This window comes from Pungitius pungitius, chromosome 16, assembly GCF_949316345.1.
Source record: "Pungitius pungitius chromosome 16, fPunPun2.1, whole genome shotgun sequence".
NCBI classification, from domain to species: domain Eukaryota; kingdom Metazoa; phylum Chordata; class Actinopteri; order Perciformes; family Gasterosteidae; genus Pungitius; species Pungitius pungitius.
Window position 1 is genome coordinate 300,201 of NC_084915.1, and position 13,660 is coordinate 313,860.

The 13,660-nt window shown below is 42.6% G+C and overlaps 1 protein-coding gene across 1 annotated transcript in view; it reads right to left on the minus strand.

Annotated features, from left to right (window-relative positions):
* The window catches only part of LOC134102859 (acetyl-CoA acetyltransferase, mitochondrial), a 410,737-nt gene that overhangs the window by 274,213 nt on the left and 122,864 nt on the right, over nt 1–13,660 (minus strand). The window lies entirely within an intron of this gene.

The window sequence follows — 13,660 nt, forward strand, 5'->3', positions numbered from 1 at the left end:
CGCCTTAAAGCACCCAAAATCGGAACAATAAGCAAAGACCCAGAGGCCCTCTGGGCTTCTGGCCTTATATTACGATTCTGACTTAGTTTCTGAGGGGCCAAAGAATGAAGCCCAGAAAATTCCCCCCATTGTCCGATTTTTTGCCCCATTCTCCGATTTTTACTTAGTCTCTGGAGCACATGCTCCCTTATTCTCCGATTTTCGGCCCAGGATCTTCTGGGTTTCTGCTCACTTTACGATTTTTACTTGGTCTCTGGAGCAAATGCTCCTTATTCTCCGATTTTCGGCCCAGGATCTTCTGGGTTTCTGCTCACTTTACGATTTTTACTTGGTCTCTGGAGCAAATGCTCCTTATTCTCCGATTTTCGGCCCAGGATCTTCTGGGTTTCTGCTCACTTTACGATTTTTACTTGGTCTCTGGAGCAAATGCTCCTTATTCTCCGATTTTCGGCCCAGGATCTTCTGGGTTTCTGCTCACTTTACGATTTTTACTTGGTCTCTGGAGCACATGCTCCTTATTGTCCGATTTTCTGCCCTCTTTCTCTGGGTATCTGCTTATTCTCCGAATTTTACTTAGTCTCCGGAACTCATGCTCCTTATTGTCCGATTTTCTGCCCGGGACCTTCTGGGTCTCTGCTTATTCTCCGAATTTTACTTGGTCTCCACGGATCATTGTCTGCATTTTACTCTTTTTCTCCATTTTCAACGCTTTAAGCGAACACTCGCCCGACACATTTCCCGATCATTATCCGAATTTTTAAAAATTAAACCACTATCACACTTTGAATTAAACCACTAAAGAAATAGGAAAATGCTAATAAACACTTTGATTTAAACCACTAAAACACTTTGAATTAAACCACTAAACACTTTGAATTAAACAACTAAACACTTTGAAATAAACCACTAAAGAAATAGGAAAATGCTAATAAACACTTAGTCTCTGGAGCCCATGCTCCTTATTGTCCGATTTTCTGCCCAGGACCTTCTGGGTCTCTGCTTATTCTCCGAATTTTACTTAGTCTCTGGAGCCCATGCTCCTTATTGTCCGATTTTTACTTGGTCTCCACGGATCTCTTTTTCTCCATTTTCAACGCTTTAAGCGAACACTCGCCCGACACATTTCCCGATCATTATCCGAATTTTTAAAAATTAAACCGCTATCACACTTTGAATAAAACAACTAAAACACTTTGAATTAAACAACTAAAGAAATAGGAAAATGCTAATAAACACTCTGAAATTAGCCACTAACACACTTTGAAATTAACCACTAAACACTTAGAAAAATACAACTAAACACTTTGAAATTAACCACTAAACACTTAGAAAAATACAACTAAACACTTTGAAATTAACCACTAAACAAATAGAAAAATACAACTAAACACTTTGAAATTAACAACTAAACACTTTGAAATTAACCACTAAACAAATAGAAAAATACAACTACACACTTTGAAATTAACCACTAAACACTTTGAAATTAACCACTAAACAAATAGAAAAATACAACTAAACACTTTGAAATTAACCACTAAACAAATAGAAATATACAACTAAACACTTTGAAATTAACAACTAAACACTTTGAAATTAACCACTAAACAAATAGAAAAATACAACTACACACTTTGAAATTAACCACTAAACACTTCTCTGGGTCTCTGCCTATATTACGATTTTTACTTAGTCTCTGGAGCACATGCTCCTTATTGCCCGATTTTTGGCCCAGGATCTTCTGGGTTTCTGCTCACTTTACGATTTTTACTTAGTCTCTGGAGCTCAGGCTCCTTATTGTCCGACTTTTTGCCCAGAGTCTTCTGGGTTTCTGCTTATTCTCCGATTTTTACTTAGTCTCTGGAGCACCTGCTCCCTATTGTCCGATTTTCAACGCTTTAAGCGAACACTCGCCCGTCACATTTCCCGATCATTATCCGAATTTTTAAAAATTAAACCACTAAACACTTAGAAAATATCCACTAAACACTTTGAAATTAACCACTAAACACTCTGAAATAAACCACTAAAGAAATAGAAAAATACAACTAAACACTTTGAATTAAACCACTAACACACTTTGAAATTAACCACTAAACACTCTGAAATAAACCACTAAAGAAATAGAAAAATACAACTAAACACTTTGAAATTAACCACTAAAGAAATAGGAAAATGCTACTAAACACTTTGAATTAAACAACTAAAACAAATAGCCAAATGCAACTAAACACTTAGTCTCCGGAACTCATGCTCCGTATTGTCCAATTTTCTGCCCTCTTTCTCTGGGTTTCTGCCTATATTACGAATTTTACTTGGTCTCCGGAACTCATGCTCCTTATTGTCCGATTTTCTGCCCTCTTTCTCTGGGTCTCTGCTCACTTTACGAATTTTACTTAGTCTCCGGAACTCATGCTCCGTATTCTCCGATTTATTTCCCAGGATCTTCTGGGTTTCTGCCTATATTACGATTTTTACTTGGTCTCCGGAACTCATGCTCCGTATTGTCCGATTTTCTGCCCTCTTTCTCTGGGTCTCTGCTCACTTTACGATTTTTACCTAGTCTCCACGGATCATTGTCTGCATTTTACTTTTGTTCACCCTTTCCAACGCTTTAAGCGGACACTCGCCCGACACCTTTCCCTATTATCCGAATTTCCCACCTGCTTTCAGCCACTCATTGTTCGACTCAACACCCTCATATTCACTTGCCTGCATCCCTTATTGTCCGAATTTTACTTTGAATTAAATAATTAAAACACTTTGAAAAAACAACTAAACACTTTGAAATTAACCACTAAAGAAATAGGAAAATGCAACTAAACACTTTGAAATTAACCACTAAACAAATAGAAATAAACCACTAAACACTCTGAAATAAACCACTAAAGAAATAGAAAAATACAACTAAACACTCTGAAATAAACCACTAAAGAAATAGAAATATACAACTAAACACTTTGATTTAAACCACTAACACTCTGAAATAAACCACTAAAGAAATAGAAATATACAACTAAACACTTTGATTTAAACCACTAACACTCTGAAATAAACCACTAAAGAAATAGAACCATACAACTAAACACTTTGAAATTAACCACTAACACTCGTGTGGGATCCGGCCTATCTACACCGCATCTCGTGAAGCTCCCCGCCTGAGCCATGCCCAGTGAAGGACCACCCAAGTCGGACTCTCACCTTGCCCCCCTCCAAACCCACGGCCCAGCTCCTACCACCAACGCCCCAATAAGGCCCCCCTAAAACGGACTCTTCACCACACGCTCCGCATGGACACCCACACTACCAGCCTCTCCGGCCGGTCCCGGGCCCCCACACTTAAGCACCCCCCCTCGGACTAAGCCCCCTAGACCCGCCCTCCAACAGCTCCGCGCCCCAGGTGATATTCAATACTTTGAAAATATAAACGTCCAGGAGCCCTGCACCACCAGCCTCTCCGGCCGGTCCCGGGCCCCCACACTTAAGCACCCCCCCTCGGACTAAGCCCCCTAGACCCGCCCTCCAACAGCTCCGCGCCCCAGGTGATATTCAATACTTTGAAAATATAAACGTCCAGGAGAGGGGGACCTGCCTCCGCCCCTGGCCCGCGCCAGAGGCACCCTAGGCGGGCTGGTCCCCCCCTCTCGCTGACTTTCGTTCTGTGTTTAACTCCATCCAGGAGAGGGGGACCTGCCTCGGCCCCTGGCCCTCGCCAGAGGCACCCAAGGCGGGCTGGTCCCCCCCTCCTCTCGCTGACTTTCGTTCTGTGTTTAACTCCATCCAGGAGAGGGGGACCTGCCTCGGCCCCTGGCCCGCGCCAGAGGCACCCAAGGCGGGCTGGTCCCCCCCTCCTCTCGCTGACTTTCGTTCTGTGTTTAACTCCATCCAGGAGAGGGGGACCTGCCTCGGCCCCTGGCCCGCGCCAGAGGCACCCAAGGCGGGCTGGTCCCCCCCTCTCGCTGACTTTCGTTCTGTGTTTAACTCCATCCAGGAGAGGGGGACCTGCCTCGGCCCCTGGCCCTCGCCAGAGGCACCCAAGGCGGGCTGGTCCCCCCCTCCTCTCGCTGACTTTCGTTCTGTGTTTAACTCCATCCAGGAGAGGGGGACCTGCCTCGGCCCCTGGCCCTCGCCAGAGGCACCCAAGGCGGGCTGGTCCCCCCCTCCTCTCGCTGACTTTCGTTCTGTGTTTAACTCCATCCAGGAGAGGGGGACCTGCCTCCGCCCCTGGCCCGCGCCAGAGGCACCCTAGGCCCGCCTGGCCCCCCGCTCTCGCGCCCCAGGTAATCCAAGAATAATCCAAGTAAAGGGGGTCGGTGGGGCCCGCGCCCGGCGCCGACAAAAGCTTGGATCGAGGGCTGACTTTCAGTAGATCGCAGCGAGGGAGCTGCTCTGCTACGTACGAAACCCTGACCCAGAATCAGGTCGTCTGCAAGTGATTTAGCACCAGGTTCTCCACAAACATGCGGTGCGAGGTAGGAGAGGGGCGACCATCATCCGGCCGCGCCCCAGCCCTGTCTCGAACGGCTCTACTCACCGGCCGAAGCCGGCTATAACACTGGGGTTCGAGAAGCTGTGTTGTCCGGACGCGCGCCAGCCAGACGCTCGGGAACGGCGGAGGCCCCCGCGCGGGGGTCCGCTCACTGGCGTGCCGACGCGCTCCGTGGGAGGACCGCTGGGACAGACGGGGCGTCTTGGTCTCGCTACCAATGGGGCGACCGGGGGGCGGCGGGGGGCAGTCCGGAGACTGACACCCTCGCACGGCCCACCCGGCCATAGAGGCGAACACGCAGCCTGGGAACCGTCCGCCCAGACACCGACCGAGGTCGGCTGGCGGGGGCCCCAGGTAGGCGGGTCTCGATTGCAAATCGGTCAGAAAACCACGGGGGCGGAGCTCGGGAAGCGTCCCCCCGAAGCCGGGCTCCGCTGTCGGCTAGCCTCCGCTTACAAATCAGCTGTGGGTGAAAATCAGAAAACTGTGTAAAATCAGCCTTCTGCCACCCCCAAAAAGCTAGAAATTAGGCCCAATGAGGTTCGGGTGGGGGGGGCAGTGGACCGTGTGAAGCCCGGCCTCCTCCTCTGGAGGCCTCTGTTCTCGAAAACTGGGTTTCTGAAAACGGGCGCAGGGTGGCCCTTAGGGTTAGGGTTAGGGCACCCAAAATCGGAACAATAAGCAAAGACCCAGAGACCCTCTGGGCTTCTGGCCTTATATTACGATTCTGACTTAGTTTCTGACGGAGCAAAAAATGTAGCCCAGAAAATTGCCCCCATTGTCCCGATTTTTCGCCCTATTCTCCGATTTTGACTTAGTCTCTGGAGCACCTGCTCCTTATTCTCCGATTTTCGGCCCAGGATCTTCTGGGTTTCTGCTCACTTTACGATTTTTACTTAGTCTCTGGAGCAAATGCTCCTTATTCTCCGATTTTCGGCCCAGGATCTTCTGGGTTTCTGCTCACTTTACGATTTTTACCTAGTCTCCGGAGCAAATGCTCCTTATTCTCCGATTTTTTGCCCAGGACCTTCTGGGTTTCTGCTCACTTTACGATTTTTACTTAGTCTCTGGAGCACATGCTCCTTATTGCCCGATTTTTGGCCCAGGATCCTCTGGGTCTCTGCTTATTCTCCGATTTTTACTTGGTCTCCACGGATCATTGTCTGCATTTTACTCTTTTTCTCCATTTTCAACGCTTTAAGCGAACACTCGCCCGACACATTTCCCGATCATTATCCGAATTTTTAAAAATTAGACCACTATCACACTTTGAATAAAACAACTAAACACTTTGAAATTAACCACTAAACAAATAGAAAAATACAACTAAACACTTTGAAATTAACCACTAAAGAAATAGGAAAATACAACTAAACACTTTGAATTAAACCACTAAACACTTTGAAATAAACAACTAAACACTTTGAATTAAACCAATAAAAACTTTGAAATAAACCACTAAAGAAATAGGAAAATGCTACTAAACACTTAGTCTCCGGAACTCATGCTCCTTATTGTCCGATTTTCTGCCCGGGACCTTCTGGGTCTCTGCTTATTCTCCGAATTTTACTTGGTCTCCACGGATCATTGTCTGCATTTTACTCTTTTTCTCCATTTTCAACGCTTTAAGCGAACACTCGCCCGACACATTTCCCGATCATTATCCGAATTTTTAAAAATTAGACCACTATCACACTTTGAATAAAACAACTAAACACTTTGAAATTAACCACTAAACAAATAGAAAAATACAACTAAACACTTTGAAATTAACCACTAAAGAAATAGGAAAATACAACTAAACACTTTGAATTAAACCACTAAACACTTTGAAATAAACAACTAAACACTTTGAATTAAACCAATAAAAACTTTGAAATAAACCACTAAAGAAATAGGAAAATGCTACTAAACACTTAGTCTCCGGAACTCATGCTCCTTATTGTCCGATTTTCTGCCCGGGACCTTCTGGGTCTCTGCTTATTCTCCGAATTTTACTTGGTCTCCACGGATCATTGTCTGCATTTTACTCTTTTTCTCCATTTTCAACGCTTTAAGCGAACACTCGCCCGACACATTTCCCGATCATTATCCGAATTTTTAAAAATTAGACCACTATCACACTTTGAATAAAACAACTAAACACTTTGAAATTAACCACTAAACAAATAGAAAAATACAACTAAACACTTTGAAATTAACCACTAAAGAAATAGGAAAATACAACTAAACACTTTGAATTAAACAACTAAACACTTTGAATTAAACAACTAAACACTTTGAATTAAACAACTAAACACTTTGAAATTAACCACTAAACAAATAGAAAAATACAACTAAACACTTTGAAATTAACCACTAAAGAAATAGGAAAATACAACTAAACACTTTGAATTAAACAACTAAAACACTTTGAATTAAACAACTAAACACTTTGAAATAAACCACTAAAGAAATAGGAAAATGCTAATAAACACTTTGATTTAAACCACTAAACACTTTGAATTAAACAACTAAACACTTTGAATTAAACCACTAAACACTTTGAAATAAACAACTAAACACTTTGAATTAAACAACTAAACACTTTGAATTAAACAACTAAACACTTTGAAATTAACCACTAAACAAATAGAAAAATACAACTAAACACTTTGAAATTAACCACTAAAGAAATAGGAAAATACAACTAAACACTTTGAATTAAACAACTAAAACACTTTGAATTAAACAACTAAACACTTTGAAATAAACCACTAAAGAAATAGGAAAATGCTAATAAACACTTTGATTTAAACCACTAAACACTTTGAATTAAACAACTAAACACTTTGAATTAAACCACTAAACACTTTGAAATAAACAACTAAACACTTTGAATTAAACCAATAAAAACTTTGAAATAAACCACTAAAGAAATAGGAAAATGCTAATAAACACTTAGTCTCTGGAGCCCATGCTCCTTATTGTCCGATTTTTACTTGGTCTCCACGGATCTCTTTTTCTCCATTTTCAACGCTTTAAGCGAACACTCGCCCGACACATTTCCCGATCATTATCCGAATTTTTAAATTAAACCGCTATCACACTTTGAATAAAACAACTAAACACTTTGAATTAAACAACTAAACACTTTGAATTAAACAACTAAAACACTTTGAATTAAACAACTAAAGAAATAGGAAAATGCTAATAAACACTCTGAAATTAGCCACTAACACACTTTGAAATTAACCACTAAACACTTAGAAAAATACAACTGAACACTTTGAAATTAACCACTAAACAAATAGAAAAATACAACTAAACACTTTGAAATTAACAACTAAACACTTTGAAATTAACCACTAAACAAATAGAAAAATACAACTACACACTTTGAAATTAACCACTAAACACTTCTCTGGGTCTCTGCCTATATTACGATTTTTACTTAGTCTCTGGCGCACATGCTCCTTATTGCCCGATTTTTGGCCCAGGATCTTCTGGGTTTCTGCTCACTTTACGATTTTTACTTAGTCTCTGGAGCTCAGGCTCCTTATTGTCCGACTTTTTGCCCAGAGTCTTCTGGGTTTCTGCTTATTCTCCGATTTTTACTTAGTCTCTGGAGCACCTGCTCCCTATTGTCCGATTTTCAACGCTTTAAGCGAACACTCGCCCGTCACATTTCCCGATCATTATCCGAATTTTTAAAAATTAAACCACTAAACACTTAGAAAATAACCACTAAACACTTAGAAAATATCCACTAAACACTTTGAAATTAACCACTAAACACTCTGAAATAAACCACTAAAGAAATAGAAAAATACAACTAAACACTTTGAATTAAACCACTAAACACTTTGAAATAAACAACTAAACACTCTGAAATAAACCACTAAAGAAATAGAAAAATACAACTAAACACTTTGAAATTAACCACTAAAGAAATAGGAAAATGCTACTAAACACTTTGAATTAAACAACTAAAACAAATAGCCAAATGCAACTAAACACTTAGTCTCCGGAACTCATGCTCCTTATTTTCCGATTTTCTGCCCTCTTTCTCTGGGTCTCTGCTCACTTTACGAATTTTACTTAGTCTCCGGAACTCATGCTCCGTATTGTCCAATTTTCTGCCCTCTTTCTCTGGGTTTCTGCCTATTTTACGATTTTTACTTGGTCTCCGGAACTCATGCTCCTTATTCTCCGATTTATTTCCCAGGATCTTCTGGGTTTCTGCCTATATTACGATTTTTACTTGGTCTCCGGAACTCATGCTCCGTATTGTCCGATTTTCTGCCCTCTTTCTCTGGGTCTCTGCTCACTTTACGATTTTGACCTAGTCTCCACGGATCATTGTCTGCATTTTACTTTTGTTCACCCTTTCCAACGCTTTAAGCGGACACTCGCCCGACACCTTTCCCTATTATCCGAATTTCCCACCTGCTTTCAGCCACTCATTGTTCGACTCAACACCCTCATATTCACTTGCCTGCATCCCTTATTGTCCGAATTTTACTTTGAATTAAATAATTAAAACACTTTGAAAAAACAACTAAACACTTTGAAATTAACCACTAAAGAAATAGGAAAATGCAACTAAACACTTTGAAATTAACCACTAAACACTCTGAAATAAACCACTAAAGAAATAGAAATATACAACTAAACACTTTGATTTAAACCACTAACACTCTGAAATAAACCACTAAAGAAATAGAAATATACAACCAAACACTTTGATTTAAACCACTAACACTCTGAAATAAACCACTAAAGAAATAGAAATATACAACTAAACACTCTGAAATAAACCACTAAAGAAATAGAAATATACAACTAAACACTTTGATTTAAACCACTAACACTCTGAAATAAACCACTAAAGAAATAGGAAAATGCAACTAAACACTTTGAAATTAACCACTAAACAAATAGAAATAAACCACTAAACACTCTGAAATAAACCACTAAAGAAATAGAAAAATACAACTAAACACTCTGAAATAAACCACTAAAGAAATAGAAATATACAACTAAACACTTTGATTTAAACCACTAACACTCTGAAATAAACCACTAAAGAAATAGAAATATACAACCAAACACTTTGAAATTAACCACTAAACACTCTGAAATAGACCACTAAAGAAATAGGAAAATGCTACTAAACACTTTGAAATTAACCACTAACACTCTGAAATAAACCACTAAAGAAATAGAACCATACAACTAAACACTTTGAAATTAACCACTAACACTCGTGTGGGATCCGGCCTATCTACACCGCATCTCGTGAAGCTCCCCGCCTGAGCCATGCCCAGTGAAGGACCACCCAAGTCGGACTCTCACCTTGCCCCCCTCCAAACCCACGGCCCAGCTCCTACCACCAACGCCCCAATAAGGCCCCCCTAAAACGGACTCTTCACCACACGCTCCGCATGGACACCCACACTACCAGGCTCTCCATCCGGCCCCGGGCCCCCACACTTAAGCACCCCCCCTCGGACTAAGCCCCCTAGACCCGCCCTCCAAGAGCTCCGCGCCCCAGGTGATATTTAATACTTTGAAAATATACACGTCCAGGAGCCCTGCACCACCAGCCTCTCCGGCCGGTCCCGGGCCCCCACACTTAAGCACCCTTCCTCGGACTAAGCCCCCTACACCCGCCCTCCAACAGCTACGTGCCCCAGGTAATAGTTAATACTTTGAAAATATATACATCCAGGAGAGGGGGACCTGCCTCCGCCCCTGGCCCTGGCCCGCGCCAGAGGCACCCTAGGCGGGCTGGTCCCCCCCTCTCGCTGACTTTCGTTCTGTGTTTAACTCCATCCAGGAGAGGGGGACCTGCCTCGGCCCCTGGCCCTCGCCAGAGGCACCCAAGGCGGGCTGGTCCCCCCCTCCTCTCGCTGACTTTCGTTCTGTGTTTAACTCCATCCAGGAGAGGGGGACCTGCCTCCGCCCCTGGCCCGCGCCAGAGGCACCCTAGGCCCGCCTGGCCCCCCGCTCTCGCGCCCCAGGTAATCCAAGAATAATCCAAGTAAAGGGGGTCGGTGGGGCCCGCGCCCGGCGCCGACAAAAGCTTGGATCGAGGGCTGACTTTCAGTAGATCGCAGCGAGGGAGCTGCTCTGCTACGTACGAAACCCTGACCCAGAATCAGGTCGTCTGCAAGTGATTTAGCACCAGGTTCTCCACAAACATGCGGTGCGAGGTAGGAGAGGGGCGACCATCATCCGGCCGCGCCCCAGCCCTGTCTCGAACGGCTCTACTCACCGGCCGAAGCCGGCTATAACACTGGGGTTCGAGAAGCTGTGTTGTCCGGACGCGCGCCAGCCAGACGCTCGGGAACGGCGGAGGCCCCCGCGCGGGGGTCCGCTCACTGGCGTGCCGACGCGCTCCGTGGGAGGACCGCTGGGACAGACGGGGCGTCTTGGTCTCGCTACCAATGGGGCGACCGGGGGGCGGCGGGGGGCAGTCCGGAGACTGACACCCTCGCACGGCCCACCCGGCCATAGAGGCGAACACGCAGCCTGGGAACCGTCCGCCCAGACACCGACCGAGGTCGGCTGGCGGGGGCCCCAGGTAGGCGGGTCTCGATTGCAAATCGGTCAGAAAACCACGGGGGCGGAGCTCGGGAAGCGTCCCCCCGAAGCCGGGCTCCGCTGTCGGCTAGCCTCCGCTTACAAATCAGCTGTGGGTGAAAATCAGAAAACTGTGTAAAATCAGCCTTCTGCCACCCCCAAAAAGCTAGAAATTAGGCCCAATGAGGTTCGGGTGGGGGGGGCAGTGGACCGTGTGAAGCCCGGCCTCCTCCTCTGGAGGCCTCTGTTCTCGAAAACTGGGTTTCTGAAAACGGGCGCAGGGTGGCCCTTAGGGTTAGGGTTAGGGCACCCAAAATCGGAACAATAAGCAAAGACCCAGAGACCCTCTGGGCTTCTGGCCTTATATTACGATTCTGACTTAGTTTCTGACGGAGCAAAAAATGTAGCCCAGAAAATTGCCCCCATTGTCCCGATTTTTCGCCCTATTCTCCGATTTTGACTTAGTCTCTGGAGCACCTGCTCCTTATTCTCCGATTTTCGGCCCAGGATCTTCTGGGTTTCTGCTCACTTTACGATTTTTACTTAGTCTCTGGAGCAAATGCTCCTTATTCTCCGATTTTCGGCCCAGGATCTTCTGGGTTTCTGCTCACTTTACGATTTTTACCTAGTCTCCGGAGCAAATGCTCCTTATTCTCCGATTTTTTGCCCAGGACCTTCTGGGTTTCTGCTCACTTTACGATTTTTACTTAGTCTCTGGAGCACATGCTCCTTATTGCCCGATTTTTGGCCCAGGATCCTCTGGGTCTCTGCTTATTCTCCGATTTTTACTTGGTCTCCACGGATCATTGTCTGCATTTTACTCTTTTTCTCCATTTTCAACGCTTTAAGCGAACACTCGCCCGACACATTTCCCGATCATTATCCGAATTTTTAAAAATTAGACCACTATCACACTTTGAATAAAACAACTAAACACTTTGAAATTAACCACTAAACAAATAGAAAAATACAACTAAACACTTTGAAATTAACCACTAAAGAAATAGGAAAATACAACTAAACACTTTGAATTAAACCACTAAACACTTTGAAATAAACAACTAAACACTTTGAATTAAACCAATAAAAACTTTGAAATAAACCACTAAAGAAATAGGAAAATGCTACTAAACACTTAGTCTCCGGAACTCATGCTCCTTATTGTCCGATTTTCTGCCCGGGACCTTCTGGGTCTCTGCTTATTCTCCGAATTTTACTTGGTCTCCACGGATCATTGTCTGCATTTTACTCTTTTTCTCCATTTTCAACGCTTTAAGCGAACACTCGCCCGACACATTTCCCGATCATTATCCGAATTTTTAAAAATTAGACCACTATCACACTTTGAATAAAACAACTAAACACTTTGAAATTAACCACTAAACAAATAGAAAAATACAACTAAACACTTTGAAATTAACCACTAAAGAAATAGGAAAATACAACTAAACACTTTGAATTAAACCACTAAACACTTTGAAATAAACAACTAAACACTTTGAATTAAACCAATAAAAACTTTGAAATAAACCACTAAAGAAATAGGAAAATGCTACTAAACACTTAGTCTCCGGAACTCATGCTCCTTATTGTCCGATTTTCTGCCCGGGACCTTCTGGGTCTCTGCTTATTCTCCGAATTTTACTTGGTCTCCACGGATCATTGTCTGCATTTTACTCTTTTTCTCCATTTTCAACGCTTTAAGCGAACACTCGCCCGACACATTTCCCGATCATTATCCGAATTTTTAAAAATTAGACCACTATCACACTTTGAATAAAACAACTAAACACTTTGAAATTAACCACTAAACAAATAGAAAAATACAACTAAACACTTTGAAATTAACCACTAAAGAAATAGGAAAATACAACTAAACACTTTGAATTAAACAACTAAACACTTTGAATTAAACAACTAAACACTTTGAAATTAACCACTAAACAAATAGAAAAATACAACTAAACACTTTGAAATTAACCACTAAAGAAATAGGAAAATACAACTAAACACTTTGAATTAAACAACTAAAACACTTTGAATTAAACAACTAAACACTTTGAAATAAACCACTAAAGAAATAGGAAAATGCTAATAAACACTTTGATTTAAACCACTAAACACTTTGAATTAAACAACTAAACACTTTGAATTAAACCACTAAACACTTTGAAATAAACAACTAAACACTTTGAATTAAACCAATAAAAACTTTGAAATAAACCACTAAAGAAATAGGAAAATGCTAATAAACACTTAGTCTCTGGAGCCCATGCTCCTTATTGTCCGATTTTTACTTGGTCTCCACGGATCTCTTTTTCTCCATTTTCAACGCTTTAAGCGAACACTCGCCCGACACATTTCCCGATCATTATCCGAATTTTTAAATTAAACCGCTATCACACTTTGAATAAAACAACTAAACACTTTGAATTAAACAACTAAACACTTTGAATTAAACAACTAAAACACTTTGAATTAAACAACTAAAGAAATAGGAAAATGCTAATAAACACTCTGAAATTAGCCACTAACACACTTTGAAATTAACCACTAAACACTTAGAAAAATACAACTGAACACTTTGAAATTAACCACTAAACA